Raw genomic sequence first — 16,843 nt, forward strand, 5'->3', positions numbered from 1 at the left:
GTTTAAATCTTGGTCAAACCTAGGATCTGGCCAAGATTCAAATGGGCATCAAAAAAAAAATCAGAAAAATGAAAAACCAAAGCACATAGTCTTCTTATGTCATATAGTAAGCATTAAAGTTGATAAACAAGGTCTAGACGTATTCAAACCAGACAAATCATGGATCTACCCCTAACCCTAAACTCTGTCTTATGAAGTCAAGCATGAAGAGAAGTTGTTTTGGGTTTCAAACATGGAAATTTCAAAAACCCTCCCAAAGAGCTTCATTTTGGAGTGACTAAGAAGGATCCATAGGAAACTATGTACTAATACAGTATAATGATCACCCGAGTTATTAGAGCAACAAGTCTGTCACTTACGTGTGGTTCCCATGCGTGAGGTCCCACACTTCAGTGAGCACAAGTCACGTAGTCTTCTTATGTCATATAGTAAGCATTCAATTAAGTTGATAAACAAGGTCTAGACATATCAAACCAGAAAAATCATGTATCTACCCCCTATATATCCCTAAACCCTGACTTATGAAGTCAAGCATGAAGAGAAGAAGTGGTTTTTGGTTTCAAACATGGAAATTTCAAAAACCCTCCCAAGAGCTTCATTTTGGAGTGACTAATTAAGACGCATACATGCTTACTTTTTCATATTCATGTTTTAAACTTGTTCAAATCTTGGTCAACAAACCTAGGATTTGACGAAGATTCAAATGGGTATAAAAAAAAATTAAAACCAAGGTCTGCTCATGTCATATAGTAAGCATTCAATTAAATTGATAAACAAGGTCTAGACATATTCAAACTAGCAGGAAAATCATGTATCTACCCCCTAACCCTAAACTATGTCTTATGAAGTCAAGCATGCATGAAGAGAAGTGGTTTTTGGTTTTCAAGCATGGAAATTTCAAAAACCCTCCCAAGAGCTACATATTGGAGTGAGTAAGAAGGATAGATGCTTAATTTTTCATATTCATGTTTTAAACTTGATTAAATCATGGTAAACCTAGGATTTGACCAAGATTCAAATGGGCATAAAAATTCAAAAAAAGGAAAAAACCAATGCACATAGTCATCTTATGTCATCTAGTAAGCATTCAATTAAGTTGATAAACAATGTCTAGACATATTCAAACCAGAAAATTTATGTATCAAGCTACCCCTAACCCCAAACTCTGTCTTATGAAGTCTAGCATGAAGAGAAGTACGTGGTTTTTTGGTTTCAAACATGGAAATTTCAAAAACCCTCTCAAGATCGAGCTTCATTTTGGAGTGACTACGAAGGATACATGCTTAATTTTTCATATTCATGTTTTAAACTTGTTAAATCATGGTCAAACCTAGGATTTGACCAAGATTCAAATGGGCAAAATTTAAAAAAATGAAAAATCAAGGCACATAGTCTTCTTATGTCATATAGTAAGCATTCAATTAAGTTGATAAACAAGGTCTAGACATATTCAAACCAGAGAAATCATGTATCTACCCCCTAACCCTAAACTCTGTCTCATGAAGTCAAGCACATGAAGATATGTGGTTTTTGGTTTCAAACATGGAAATTTCAAAAACCCTCCCAAGATCTACATTTTGGAGTGACTAAGATTGATAGATGCTTAATTTTTCATATTCATGTTTTAAACTTGTTTAAATCATGGTCAAACCTAGGATTTGACCAAGATTCAAATGTGCATAAAAATTCAAAATAAATCAAAATACAGGAAAAAAAACCAAGGCACATAGTCTTCTTATGTCATATAGTAAGCATTCAATTAAGTTGATAAACAAGGTCTAGACATATTCAAACCAGAAAATCATGTATCTACCCCCTAACCCTAAACTCTGCCTTATGAAGTCAAGCATGAAGAGAAGTGGTTTTTGGTTTCAAACATGGAAATTTCAAAAACCCCTCTCAAGAGCTACATTTTGCAGTGACTAAGAAGGATAGATGCTTAATTTTTCATATTCATGTTTTAAACTTGTTTAAATCATGGTCAAACCTAGGATTTGACCAAGATTCAGATGGGCATAAAATTCAAAAAAAACAATAAAATGAAAAACCAATGCACATAGTCTTCTTATGTCATATAGTAAGCATTCAATTAAGTTGATAAACAAGGTCTAGACATATTCAAACCAGAAAAATCATGTATCTACCCCCTAACCCTAAACTCTGTCTTATGAAGTCAAGCATATGAAGAGAAGTGATTTTTGGTTTCAAACATGGAAATTTCAAAAACCCTCCCAAGAGCTTCATTTTGGTGCGACTAAAATGGTTAGAGGCTTAGTTTTTCATACTCATGTTTTTAACTTGTTTAAATCTTGGTTGAACCATAGGTTTGACCAAGATTCAAATTGGTATAAAAATTCAAAAAAATCAAAAAATGAAAAACCAAAGCACATAGTCTTCCTCTGTCATATAGTAAGCATTCAAGTTGATAAACAAGGTCTAGACATACTCAAACCAGAAAAATCATGTATCTACCCCATAACCCTAAACTCTGTCTTGTGAAGTCAAGCATGAAGAGAAGTGGTTTTTGGTTTCAAACATGGAAATTTCAAAAACCCTCTCAAGAGCTTCATTTAGGAGTGACTAAGAAGGATCCATAGGAAACTATGTACTAATACAGTATAATAATCACCCGAGTTATTAGAGCAACAAGTCTGTCACTTACGTGTGGTTCCCATGCGTGAGGTCCCACACTTCAGTGAGCACAAGTCACGTACGCTAGGTAGGCAAACTCCCAGCCATCTTCTTTGTCAAGAGAGAGGCATCAACTCTCTCTCTCTCTCTCTCCAGTTATCCACCTCCGTTGGCTGCCGGTTTTGGCAGGTCGTTTCTAGCTCAGCTCGTTGGCCATGGTGTGCAGGCTCTGTAGCCATGGCGATTTGGTCGCGCCAAGTGGTTCGTCCCCGGCTGCGACGAGGATCAATCCGGACGGTGGCTGTTAAGGACCCGATCGCATTTCTTGCTTTCAGCCTGGGGTCTACCATGTAAATCTTAGGGATTTAGACGTAATTTCCTCCATATTTTGTGTCCTGCTGTAAACTGCGCTCTGATGCGTATTGGAAATCTGGGTCCTTCAGGATCGTTCGGTTGTCCCTCTAAAAAAAACATCTCTCTCATTCTCGGCCTTTCTCGCTCGCTCGCACCCCCCTGCGCTGCGCACTGACAACCCTGCACAACAGTCAACATCACCAGAAAAAGGATAGACACCATAAATAAGTGGGGCCCCGTGACTGCTCTCCCTTCGTCTCCTCCCGTGTGATCCCTCTTCCTCCGACTCCCGACCTTGCGGAAAAGAAAAATGAAATGAAAGAGTTTCACTGGACGGGCAAACACATGTGCTGCCTAGTAATAATAATAATAACGTAAAAAAATCGACCTACGAATCTATTATTAAATAAGCTAAACTAGGGTTTTGCCCAGTACTACGGATCAATTTCTGAAAATCCAACTACGGGGTTCGATTTTGGCCTGCTAATATAAAATTATATAATCCGAACTAGTATTCCTCTAAAAAATCATTTTGGTATGCATCGTTTGGTACTTTTCATAGCTGGAGTGCTTGCTCCCTCTGTTAGCAAATAGTCTTCGTATGTCATATAGTAAGCATTCAAGTTGATAAACAAGGTTTAGACATATTCAACCAGAAAAATCATGTATCTACCCCCTATCCCTAAACTCTGACTTATGAAGTCAAGCATGAAGAGATGTGGTTTTTGGTTTCAAACATGGAAATTTCAAAAACCCTCCCAAGAGCTACATTTTGGAGTGACTAAGAAGGATAGATGCTTAATTTTTCATATTTATATTTTGAACTTGTTTAAATCATGGTCAAACCTAGGATTTGACCAAGATTCAAATGGGCATAAAAATTCAAAATAAATCAAAATAAATGAAAAACCAAGGCACATAGTCTTCTTATGTCATATAGTAAGCATTCGATTAAGTTGATAAATAAGGTCTAGACATATTCAAACGAGAAAAATCATGTATCAAGCTACCCATAACCCCAAACTCTGTCTTATGAAGTCAAGCATGAAGAGAAGTACGTGGTTTTTTGGTTTCAAACATGGAAATTTCAAAAACCCTCTCAAGAGCTTCATTTTGGAGTGACTACGAAGGATACATGCTTAATTTTCATATTCATGTTTTAAACTTGTTTAAATCATGGTCAAACGTAGGATTTGACCAAGATTCAAATGGGCATAATTTAAAAAAATGAAAAACCAAGGCACATAGTCTTCTTATGTCATATAGTAAGCATTCAATTAAGTTGATAAACAAGGTCTAGACATATTCAAACCAGAAAAATCATGTATCTAGCTACCCCTAACCCTAAACTCTGTCTTATGAAGTCAAGCATGCATGAAGAGAAGTGGTTTTTGGTTTCAAACATGGAAATTTCAAAAACCCTACCAAGATCTACATTTTGGAGTGACTAAGAAGGATATATGCTTAATTTTTCATATTCATGTTTTAAACTTGTTTAAATCATGGTCAAACCTAGGATTTGACCAAGATTAAAATGGGCATAAAAATTCAGAAAAAACAAAAAATGGAAAATCAAGGCACATAGTCTTCTTATGTCACATAGTAAGCATTCAATTAAGTTGATAAACAAGGTCTAGATATATTCAAACCAGAGAAATCATGTATCTACCCCCTAACCCTAAACTCTGTCTCATGAAGTCAAGCATGAAGATATGTGGTTTTTGGTTTCAAACATGGAAATTTCAAAAACCCTCCCAAGAGCTTCATTTTGGAGTGACTACGAAGGATATATGCTTAATTTTTCATATTCATGTTTTCAACTTGTTTAAATCATGGTCAAACCTAGGATTTGACCAAGATTCAAATGGGCATAAAATTAAAAAAAAACAATAAAATGAAAAACCAATGCACATAGTCTTCTTATGTCATATATATACTAAGCATTCAATTAAGTTGATAAACAAGGTCTAGACATATTCAAACGAGAAAAATCATGTATCAAGCTACCCATAACCCCAAACTCTGTCTTATGAAGTCAAGCATGAAGAGAAGTACGTGGTTTTTTGGTTTCAAACATGGAAATTTCAAAACCCCTCTCAAGAGCTTCATTTTGGAGTGACTACGAAGGATACATGCTTAATTTTCATATTCATGTTTTAAACTTGTTTAAATCATGGTCAAACGTAGGATTTGACCAAGATTCAAATGGGCATAATTTAAAAAAAATGAAAAATCAAGGCACATAGTCTTCTTATGTCATATAGTAAGCATTCAATTAAGTTGATAAACAAGCTCTAGACATATTCAAACCAGAAAGATCATGTATCTACCCCCTATATATCCCTAAACCATGACTTATGAAGTCAAGCATGAAGAGAAGTGGTTTTTGGTTTCAATCATGGAAATTTCAAAAACCCTCTCAAGAGCTTCATTTTGGAGTGACTAATTAAGAAGCATACATGCTTACCTTTTCATATTATTCATGTTTTAAACTTTTTCAAATCTTGGTCAACAAACCTAGGATTTGACGAAGATTCAAATGGGTATAAAAAAATTAAAACCAAGGTCTGCTCATGTCATATAGTGAGCATTCAATTAAATTGATAAACAAGGTCTAGACATATTCAAACTAGCAGGAAAATCATGTATCTACCCCCTAACCCTAAACTTTGTCTTATGAAGTCAAGCATGCATGAAGAGAAGTGGTTTTTGGTTTTCAAGCATGGAAATTTCAAAAACCCTCCCAAGAGCTACATATTGGAGTGACTAAGAAGGATAGATGCTTAATTGTTCATATTCATGTTTTAAACTTGATTAAATCATGGTCAAACCTAGGATTTGACCAAGATTCAAATGGGCATAAAAAATCAAAAAAACAATAAAATGAAAAACCAATGCACATAGTCATCTTATGTCATCTAGTAAGCATTCAATTAAGTTGATAAACAAAGTCTAGACATATTCAAACCAGAAAAATCATGTATCAACAAGCTACCCCTAACCCCAAACTCTGTCTTATGAAGACAAGCATGAAGTGAAGTACGTGGTTTTTTGGTTTCAAACATGAAAATTTGAAAAAACCTCTCAAGAGCTTCATTTTGGAGTGACTACGAAGGATACATGCTTAATTTTTCATATTCATGTTTTAAACTTGTTTAAATCATGGTCAAACCTAGGATTTGACCAAGATTCAAATGGGCATAATTAAAAAAAATGAAAAACCAAGGCACATAGTCTTCTTATGTCATATAGTAAGCATTCAATTAAGTTGATAAACAAGGTCTAAACATATTCAAACCAGATAAATCATGTATCTACCCCTAACCCTAAACTCTGTCTCATGAAGTCAAGCGCATGAAGATATGTAGTTTTTGGTTTCAAACATGGAAATTTCAAAAACCCTCCCAAAGAGCTTCATTTTGGAGTGACTAAGAAGGATATATGCTTAATTTTTCATATTCATGTTTTCAACTTGTTTAAATCAGGGTCAAACCTAGGATTTGACCAAGATTCAAATGGGCATAAAATTTAAAAAAACAATAAAATGAAAAACCAATGCATATAGTCTTCTTATGTCATATATATAGTAAGCATTCAATTAAGTTGATAAACAAGGTAGGGTCTAGACATATTCAAATGAGAAAAATCATGTATCAAGCTACCCCTAACCCCAAACTCTGTCTTATGAAGTTTAGCATGAAGAGAAGTACGCGGTTTTTTGGTTTCAAACATGGAAATTTCAAAAACCCTCTCAAGAGCTTCATTTTGGAGTGACTACGAAGGATACATGCTTAATTTGTTTAAATCATGGTCAAACCTAGGATTTGACCAAGATTCAAATGGGCAAAATTTAAAAAAATGAAAAATGAAGGCACATAGTCTTTTTATGTCATATAGTAAGCATTCAATTAAGTTGATAAACAAGGTCTAGACATATTCAAACCAGAGAAATCATGTATCTACCCCCTAACCCTAAACTCAGTCTCATGAAGTCAAGCGCATGAAGATATGTGGTTTTTGGTTTCAAACATGGAAATTTCAAAAACCCTCCCAAGAGCTTCATTTCGAAGTGATTAATTAAGAAGCATACATGCATGCTTACTTTTTCATATTCATGTTTTAAACTTATTCAAATCTTGGTGAAACCTAGGATTTGACCAAGATTCAAATGGGTATAAAAATTCAAAAAAACAAAAAAGGTCTTCTTATGTTATATAGTAGGCATTCAATTAAGTTGATAAATAAGGTCTAGACATATTCAAACCAGAAAAATCATGTATCTACCCCCTAACCCTAAACTTTGTCTTATGAAGTCAAGCATGAAGAGAAGTGGTTTTTGGTTTCAAGCATGGAAATTTCAAAAACCTCCCCAAACTTCATTTTAGAGTGACTAAGAAGGATACAAGCTTCCCTTTTCATTTTCATGTTTTAAACTTGTTTAAATTATCTTGGTCAAATCTAGGATTTGACAAGATTCAAATGGGCAAACATATGATAAGTGATGCAAATATCATTTCTAAATGCGGGCAAACCAGCCTTTAGCTTAACATATTACAAGGTTTCAGAAAATTGAGTGGGGGCGGCTGCCCCCTGATGCGTGTGGTTGGCACGTCCGTTGGGAACCCCAAGAGGAAGGTGTGATGCGCACAGCAGCAAGTTTCCCTCAGTAAGAAACCAAGGTTTAATCGGACCAGTAGGAGTCAAGAAGCACGTTGAAGGTTGATGGCGGCGAGATGTAGTGCGGCGCAACACCAGGGATTCCGGCGCCAACGTGGAACCTGCACAACACAACCAAAGTACTTTGCCCCAACGAAACAGTGAGGTTGTCAATCTCACCGGCTTGCTGTAACAAAGGATTAACCGTATTGTGTGGAAGATGATTGTTTGCAGAAAATAGTAGAACAAGTATTGCGATGAGGTTGTATTTCAGTAAAGAGAATTGGACCGGGGTCCACAGTTCACTAGAGGTGTCTCTCCCATAAGACGAACAGCATGTTGGGTGAACAAATTACAGTTGGGCAATTGACAAATAAAGAGAGCATGACCATGCACATACATATCATGATGAGTATAGTGAGATTTAATTGGGCATTACGACAAAGTACATAGACCGCCATCCAGCATGCATCTATGCCTAAAAAGTCCACCTTCAGGTTATCATCCGAACCCCCTCCAGTATTAAGTTGCTAACAACAGACAATTGCATTAAGTATTGCGCGTAATGTAACTAGTGACTACATCCTTGAACATAGCACTAATGTTTTATCCCTAGTGGCAACAGCACATCCATAACCTTAGAGGTTCTTGTCACCCCTCCAGATTCACGGAGACATGAACCCACTATCGAGCATAAATACTCCCTCTTGGAGTTACTAGCATCAACTTGGCCAGAGCATCTACTAATAACGGAAAGCATGCAAGATCATAAACAACACATAGATATAACTTTGATAATCAACATAACAAGTATTCTCTATTCATCGGATCCCAACAAACGCAACATATAGAATTACAGATAGATGATCTTGATCATGTTAGGCAGCTCACAAGATCCGACAATGATAGCACAATGGGGAGAAGACAACCATCTAGCTACTGCTATGGACCCATAGTCCAGGGGTAGACTACTCACACATCACACCGGAGGCGACCATGGCGGCGTAGAGTCCTCCGGGAGATGATTCCCCTCTCGGCAGGGTGCGGAGGCGATCTCTGGATCCCAGAGATGGGATCGGCGTTGGCGGCGTCTGCGGAAGGTTTTCCGTATCGTGGCTCTCGGTGCGGGGGTTTCGTCACGGAGGCTATTTGTAGGCGGAAGGGCAGGTCAAGAGGCGGCACGGGGCCCCACACCACGGGGCCGCGCGGCCAAGGGGGCCGCGCCGCCTAGGGTGTGGCCCCCTCGTGGCCCCTCTTCGTCTCTCCTTCGGACTTACGGAAGCTTCGTGGAAAAATAGGCCCCACAGGGCTTTGATATCGTCCATGTCCGAGAATATTTCCTTACTAGGATTTCTGAAACCAAAAACAGCGTAAAAACAAAGAATCGGCACTTCAAAGATCTTGTTAATAGGTTAGTTCGCGAAACTGCACGAATATGACATAAAGTGTGCATAAAACATGTAGATAACATCAATAAGGTGGCATGGAACCTAAGACATTATCGATCCGGCGGCGACGGCTCAGCATCCCCAAGCTTAGTTACGCTCGTCCCGAGCAGGTAAAACGATAACACGAGATAATTTACGGAGTGACATGCCATCATAATCTTGATCATACTATTTGTAAAGCATATGTAGTGAATGCAGCGATCAAAACAATGTATATGACATGAGTAAACAAGTGAACCATAAAGTAAAGACTTTTCATGAATAGCACTTCAAGACAAGCATTAATAAGTCTTGCATAAGAGTTAACTCATAAAGCAATAATTCAAAGTAAAGGTATTGAAGCAACACAAAAGAAGATTAAGTTTCAGCGGTTGCTTTCAACTTGTAACATGTATATCTCATGGATATTGTCAACATAGAGTAATATAATAAGTGCAATAAGCAAGTATGTAGGAATCAATGCACAGTTCACACAAGTGTTTGCTTCTTGAGGTGGAGAGAAATAGGTGAACTGACTCAACATTGAAAGTAAAAGAATGGTCCTCCATAGAGGAAAAGCATCGATTGCTATATTTGTGCTAGAGCTTTGATTTTGAAAACATGAAACAATTTTGTCAACGGTAGTAATAAAGCATATGCATCATGTAAATTATATCTTATAAGTTGCAAGCCTCATGCATAGTGTACTAATAGTGCCCGCACCTTGTCCTAATTAGCTTGGACTACCGGATCATCACAATGCATTGTTTTAACCAAGTGTCACAAAGGGGTACCTCTATGCCGCCTGTACAAAGGTCTAAGGAGAAAGCTCGCATTGGATTTCTCGCTATTGATTATTCTTCAACTTAGACATCCATACCGGGACAACATAGACAACAGATAATGGACTCCTCTTTTATGCATAAGCATATAACAACAATTAATAATTTTCTCATTTGAGATTTGAGGATTGTTGTCCAAAACTGAAACTTCCACCATGGATCATGGCTTTAGTTAGCGGCCCAATGTTCTTCTCTAACATATGCATGCTTAACCATAAGGTGGTAGATCTCTCTTACTTCAGACAAGACGGACATGCATAGCAACTCACATGAAATTCAACAATGAATAGTTGATGGCGTCCCCAGTGAACATGGTTATCGCACAACAAGCAACTTAATAAGAGATAAGGTGCATAATTACATATTCAATACCACAATAGTTTTTAAGCTATTTGTCCCATGAGCTATATATTGCAAAGGTGAATGATGGAATTTTAAAGGTAGCACTCAAGCAATTTACTTTGGAATGGCGGAAAATACCATGTAGTAGGTAGGTATGGTGGACACAAATGGCATAGTGGTTGGCTCAAGTATTTTGGATGCATGAGAAGTATTCCCTCTCGATACAAGGTTTAGGCTAGCAAGGCTTATTTGAAACAAACACAAGGATGAACCGGTGCAGCAAAACTCACATAAAAGACATATTGAAAACATTATAAGACTCTACACCATCTTCCTTGTTGTTCAAACTCAATACTAGAAATTATCTAGACCTTAGAGAAACCAAATATGCAAACCAAATTTTAGCATGCTCTATGTATTTCTTCATTAATGGGTGCAAAGCATATGATGCAAGAGCTTAATCATGAGCACAACAATTGCCAAGTATCACATTACCCAAGACATTTATAGCAATTACTACATGTATCATTTTCCAATTCCAACCATATAACAATTTAACGAAGGAAAAACTTCGCCATGAATACTATGAGTAGAAACCAAGGACATACTTGTCCATATGCTACAGCGGAGCGTGTCTCTCTCCCATAAAGTGAATGCTAGGATCCATTTTATTCAAACAAAACAAAAAACAAAAACAAACCGACGCTCCAAGAAAAAGCACATAAGATGTGATGGAATAAAAATATAGTTTCAGGGGAGGAACCTGATAATGTTGTCGATGAAGAAGGGGATGCCTTGGGCATCCCCAAGCTTAGACGCTTGAGTCTTCTTGATATATGCAGGGGTGAACCACTGGGGCATCCCCAAGCTTAGAGCTTTCACTCTCCTTGATCATGTTGCATCATACTCCTCTCTTGATCCTTGAAAACTTCCTCCACACCAAACTCGAAACAACTCATTAGAGGGTTAGTGCACAATATAAATTGACATATTCAGAGGTGACACAATCATTCTTAATACTTCTGGACATTGCATAATGCTACTGGACATTAGAGGATCAAAGAAATTCATCCAACATAGCAAAAGAGGCAATACGAAATAAAAGGCAGAATCTGTCAAAACAGAACAGTTCGTATTGACGAATTTTAAAATGGCACCAGACCTGCTCAAATGAAAATGCTCAAATTGAATGAAAGTTGCGTACATATCTGAGGATCATGCACGTAAATTGGCTTAATTTTCTGAGCTACCTACAGGGAGGTGGACCCAGATTCGTGACAGCAAAGAAATCTGGAACTGCGCAGTAATCCAAATCTAGTACTTACTTTTCTATCAACGGCTTTACTTGGCACAACAAAACACAAAACTAAGATAAGGAGAGGTTGCTACAGTAGTAAACAACTTCCAAGACACAAAATAAAAACAAAGTACTGTAGGTAAAAACATGGGTTGTCTCCCATAAGCGCTTTTCTTTAACGCCTTTCAGCTAGGCGCAGAAAGTGTGTATCAAGTATTATCGAAGGATGGTACTTCTACAGCGGGGTGTGGGCTTTTCTCAACCAGGCATAGTATATTAGATACATAAGTTTTAGCATCTCCCTTTTCATTAGTCTTAGGCGTGCTACTCTCATCAAACAAATTTTCAGGAACAAGCCAAGCATAGTTATTTTCTAGTGCATCATTCATAGCTAGGAGCTTACATGGTATTGGTGCTTTGATCTCCCCTCCATCATCAATATTATTAGTGTATCTTATTCTATCCATATCCATCTTTTCAAGGAGACTAACAAAATTAGTTGGAGAACCAAGCATATTAAATTTAGCAAACACCTTTCTAGCTTCTCTTGCTAGACCACCAAATTCTCTAAGAAGGGTTTCTAATACAAAATCTTTCTTTTCCCCTTCTTCCATATCACCTAGCGTGAGAAACATGTGTTGGATTATAGGATTGAGATTAACAAATTTAGTTTCCATCATGCGAACTAAAGCAGCAGCAGCAATTTCATAAGTAGGCGCAAGGTCTACCATGTGTCTATCCTCAAAATCGTCAATGGTACTAACATGGTTGAAGAATTCTTCTATATTATTTCTCCCAACTATAGACCCACGTCCTACCGGTATGTCTTTTGTGGTAAAATTAAAAGGAAACATGATGAAATAAGTAAAGTAAATGCAAGTAACTAATTTTTTTATGTTTTTGATATAGCAAACAAGATAGCAAATAAAGTAAAGCTAGCAACTAATTTTTTTTTGTATTTTGATTTAGTGCAGCAAACAAAGTAGTAAATAAAACTAAGCAAGACAAAAACAAAGTAAAGAGATTGAGAAGTGGAGACTCCCCTTGCAGCGTGTCTTGATCTCCCCGGCAACGGCGCCAGAAATTTGCTTGATGCGTGTGGTTGGCACGTCCGTTGGGAACCCCAAGAGGAAGGTGTGATGCGCACAGCGGCAAGTTTCCCTCAGTAAGAAACCAAGGTTTAATCGGACCAGTAGGAGTCAAGAAGCACGTTGAAGGTTGATGGCGGCGAGATGTAGTGCGGCGCAACACCAGGGATTCCGGCGCCAACGTGGAACCTGCACAACACAACCAAAGTACTTTGCCCCAACGAAACAGTGAGGTTGTCAATCTCACCGGCTTGCTGTAACAAAGGATTAACCGTATTGTGTGGAAGATGATTGTTTGCAGAAAACAGTAGAACAAGTATTGCAGTAGGTTGTATTTCAGTAAAGAGAATTGGACCGGGGTCCACAGTTCACTAGAGGTGTCTCTCCCATAAGACGAACAGCATGTTGGGTGAACAAATTACAGTTGGGCAATTGACAAATAAAGAGAGCATGACCATGCACATACATATCATGATGAGTATAGTGAGATTTAATTGGGCATTACGACAAAGTACATAGACCGCCATCCAGCATGCATCTATGCCTAAAAGTCCACCTTCGGGTTATCATCCGAACCCCTCCGGTATTAAGTTGCTAACAACGAGACAATTGCATTAAGTATTGCGCGTAATGTAACTAGTGACTACATCCTTGAACATAGCACTAATGTTTTATCCCTAGTGGCAACAGCACATCCATAACCTTAGAGGTTCTTGTCACCCCTCCAGATTCACGGAGACATGAACCCACTATCGAGCATAAATACTCCCTCTTGGAGTTACTAGCATCAACTTGGCCAGAGCATCTACTAATAACGGAAAGCATGCAAGATCATAAACAACACATAGATATAACTTTGATAATCAACATAACAAGTATTCTCTATTCATCGGATCCCAACAAACGCAACATATAGAATTACAGATAGATGATCTTGATCATGTTAGGCAGCTCACAAGATCCGACAATGATAGCACAATGGGGAGAAGACAACCATCTAGCTACTGCTATGGACCCATAGTCCAGGGGTAGACTACTCACACATCACACCGGAGGTGACCATGGCGGCGTAGAGTCCTCCGGGAGATGATTCCCCTCTCCGGCAGGGTGCCGGAGGCGATCTCCTGGATCCCCCGAGATGGGATCGGCGTTGGCGGCGTCTCTGGAAGGTTTTCCGTATCGTGGCTCTCGGTACTGGGGGTTTCGTCACGGAGGCTATTTGTAGGCGGAAGGGCAGGTCAAGAGGCGGCACGGGGGCCCCACACCACAGGGCCGCGCGGCCAAGGGGGGGCCGCGCCGCCCTAGGGTGTGGCCCCCTCGTGGCCCCTCTTCGTCTCTCCTTCGGACTTCTGGAAGCTTCGTGGAAAAATAGGCCCCTGGGCTTTGATATCGTCCAATTCCGAGAATATTTCCTTACTAGGATTTCTGAAACCAAAAACAGCAGAAAACAGCAACTGACACTTCGGCATCTTGTTAATAGGTTAGTTCCAGAAAATGCACGAATATGACATAAAGTGTGCATAAAACATGTAGATAACATCAATAATGTGGCATGGAACATAAGAAATTATCGATACGTCGGAGACGTATCACCCCCCTTGGCTATAGTCTGGATCCGCCCATGCTATAGTTTGAGGCCATTTGGATGACGTCGAAAAAATTCTTTGATTAGAAATGGGGTTGTTCGAACCCCGTAGTTGAATTTTTTTGAACCTTGATCTGTAGTACTGGGCAAAAACCTAGTTTAACCTATTTAATTATAGATTCGTAGGTCGATTTTTCTACGTAAGTACCTTTTTATTATTACTCTACTATGCAGCACATATGTGTTTGCCCGTCGAGTGAAACTCGGAGGAAGAGGGATCACTCGGAAGGAGAGAAGGAGGAGGGAGAGCATTATGGTGTCTCCCCTTTTTCGGGTGATGATGTTGGATCATTGTGCAGGGTTTGTCAGTGAGCAGGAGGTGCGAGCGAGCGAGCGAGTCGAGCGAGGCCGAGAATGAGAGAGATTTGTTTTTTTTGTGAGAGGGACAACCGAAGGATCCTGAAGGACCCAGAGACTTCCAATACGCATCCTGATGTGTCTTCTCTTGACAAAGAAAATGGCTGGGAGTTTGCGTACCTATTGCACGTGACTTGTGCTCACTGAAGTGTGGGACCTCACGCATGGGCACCACACGTAAGTGACAGACCTGTTGGTGTAAAAACTCGGTTGATTATTATAGTGCATTAGAACAAAGTTTCCTATGGATTCAAGGGTAGGAAATCCAAGTTAACTCATTTACATGACATTATTTTTTCCATGAAGCAAAGTTAACACATCTATCAATTGGTACATTTTGGAGTGACTAAGAAGGATCCATGCTTACCTTTTCATTTTCACGTGTTAAACTTGTTTAAATCTTGGTCCAACCTAGGATTTGACAGAGATTCAAATGGGCGGAAAATTCAAAAAAAATAGAAAAATGAAAAACCAAAGCACATACGTAGTTTTCTTATGTCATATAGTAAGCATTCAAGTTGATAAACAAGGTCTAAACATACTCAAACCATACAAATCATGTATCTACCCCTAACCCTAAACTATGTCTTATGATGTCAAGCATGAAGAGAAGTGGTTTTGGGTTTCAAACATGGAAATTTCAAAAACCTCCCAAAAACTTCATTTAGAGTGACTAAGAAGGATAAATGCTTCCCTTTTCATTTTCATGTTTTAAACTTGTTTAAATCTTGGTCAAACCTAGGATCTGGCCAAGATTCAAATGGGCATCAAAAATAAAAAAATCAGAAAAATGAAAAACCAAAGCACATAGTCTTCTTATGTCATATAGTAAGCATTAAAGTTGATAAACAAGGTCTAGACGTATTCAAACCAGACAAATCATGTATCTACCCCTAACCCTAAACTCGGTCTTATGAAGTCAAGCATGAAGAGAAGTTGTTTTGGGTTTCAAACATGGAAATTTCAAAAACCCTCCCAAGAGCTACATTTTGGAGTGACTAAGAAGGATAAATGCTTAATTTTTCATATTCATGATTTAAACTTGTTCAAATCTTGGTCAAACATAGGATTTGACCAAGATTCAAATGGGCATACAAATTAAAAAAATTGAAAAAATGAAAAACCAAGGTCTTCTTATGTCATATAGTAAGCATTCAATTAAGATGATATACAAGGTCTAGACATATTCAAACAAGAAAAATCATGTATCTACCCCCTAACCCTAAAATCTGTTTCATGAAGTCAAGCATGAAGATATGTGGTTTTTGGTTTCGAACATGGAAATTCAAAAACCCTCCCAAGAGCTTTATTATTTTGAAGTGACTAAGAAGCATACATGCTTACTTTTTCATATTCATGTTTTTAACTTATTCAAATCTTGGTCAAAACTAGGATTTGACCAAGATTCAAATGGGTATAAAAATTCAAAAAAAAGGTCTTCTTATGTTATATAGTAAGCATTCAATTAAGTTGATAAACAAGGTCTAGACATATTCAAACCAGGAAAATCATGTATCTACCCCCTAACCCTAAACTTTGTCTTATGAAGTCAAGCATGCATGAAGAGAAGTGGTTTTTGGTTTCAAGCATGGAAATTTCAAAAACCCTCCCAAGAGCTACATTTTGGAGTGACTAAGAAGGATATATGCTTAATTTTTCATATTCATGTTTTAAACTTGTTTAAATCATGGTAAAACCTAGGATTTGACCAAGATTCAAATGGGCATAAAAATTCAAAAAAAACAATAAAATGAAAAACCAATGCACATAGTCATCATATGTCATCTAGTAAGCATTCAATTAAGTTGATAAACAAGGTCTAGACATATTCAAACCCGAAAAATCATGTATCAACAAGCTACCCCTAACCCCAAACTCTATCTTATGAAGACAAGCATGACCTTTGTTAGAATAACCTTTAACGTGTTCTCTCACCTTTAGATTCAAATGGGCATAAACATTCAGAAAAAATCAAAAAAATGAAAAACCAAAGCACATAGTCTTCTTATGTCATATATTAAGAATTGAAGTTGATAAACAAGGTCTAGACATATTCAAACCAGAAAAGCTCCCAAAAGCTTCATTTTAGAGTGACCAAGAAGGATACAGGCTTACCTTTTCATTTTCATGTTTTAAACTTGTTTAAATCCTGGGCAAAACTAGGATTTGACCAAGATTCAAATGGGTATAAAAAAAATAAAAAA

This window comes from Lolium perenne, chromosome 6 (assembly GCF_019359855.2).
Source record: "Lolium perenne isolate Kyuss_39 chromosome 6, Kyuss_2.0, whole genome shotgun sequence".
Lineage (NCBI taxonomy): Eukaryota > Viridiplantae > Streptophyta > Magnoliopsida > Poales > Poaceae > Lolium > Lolium perenne.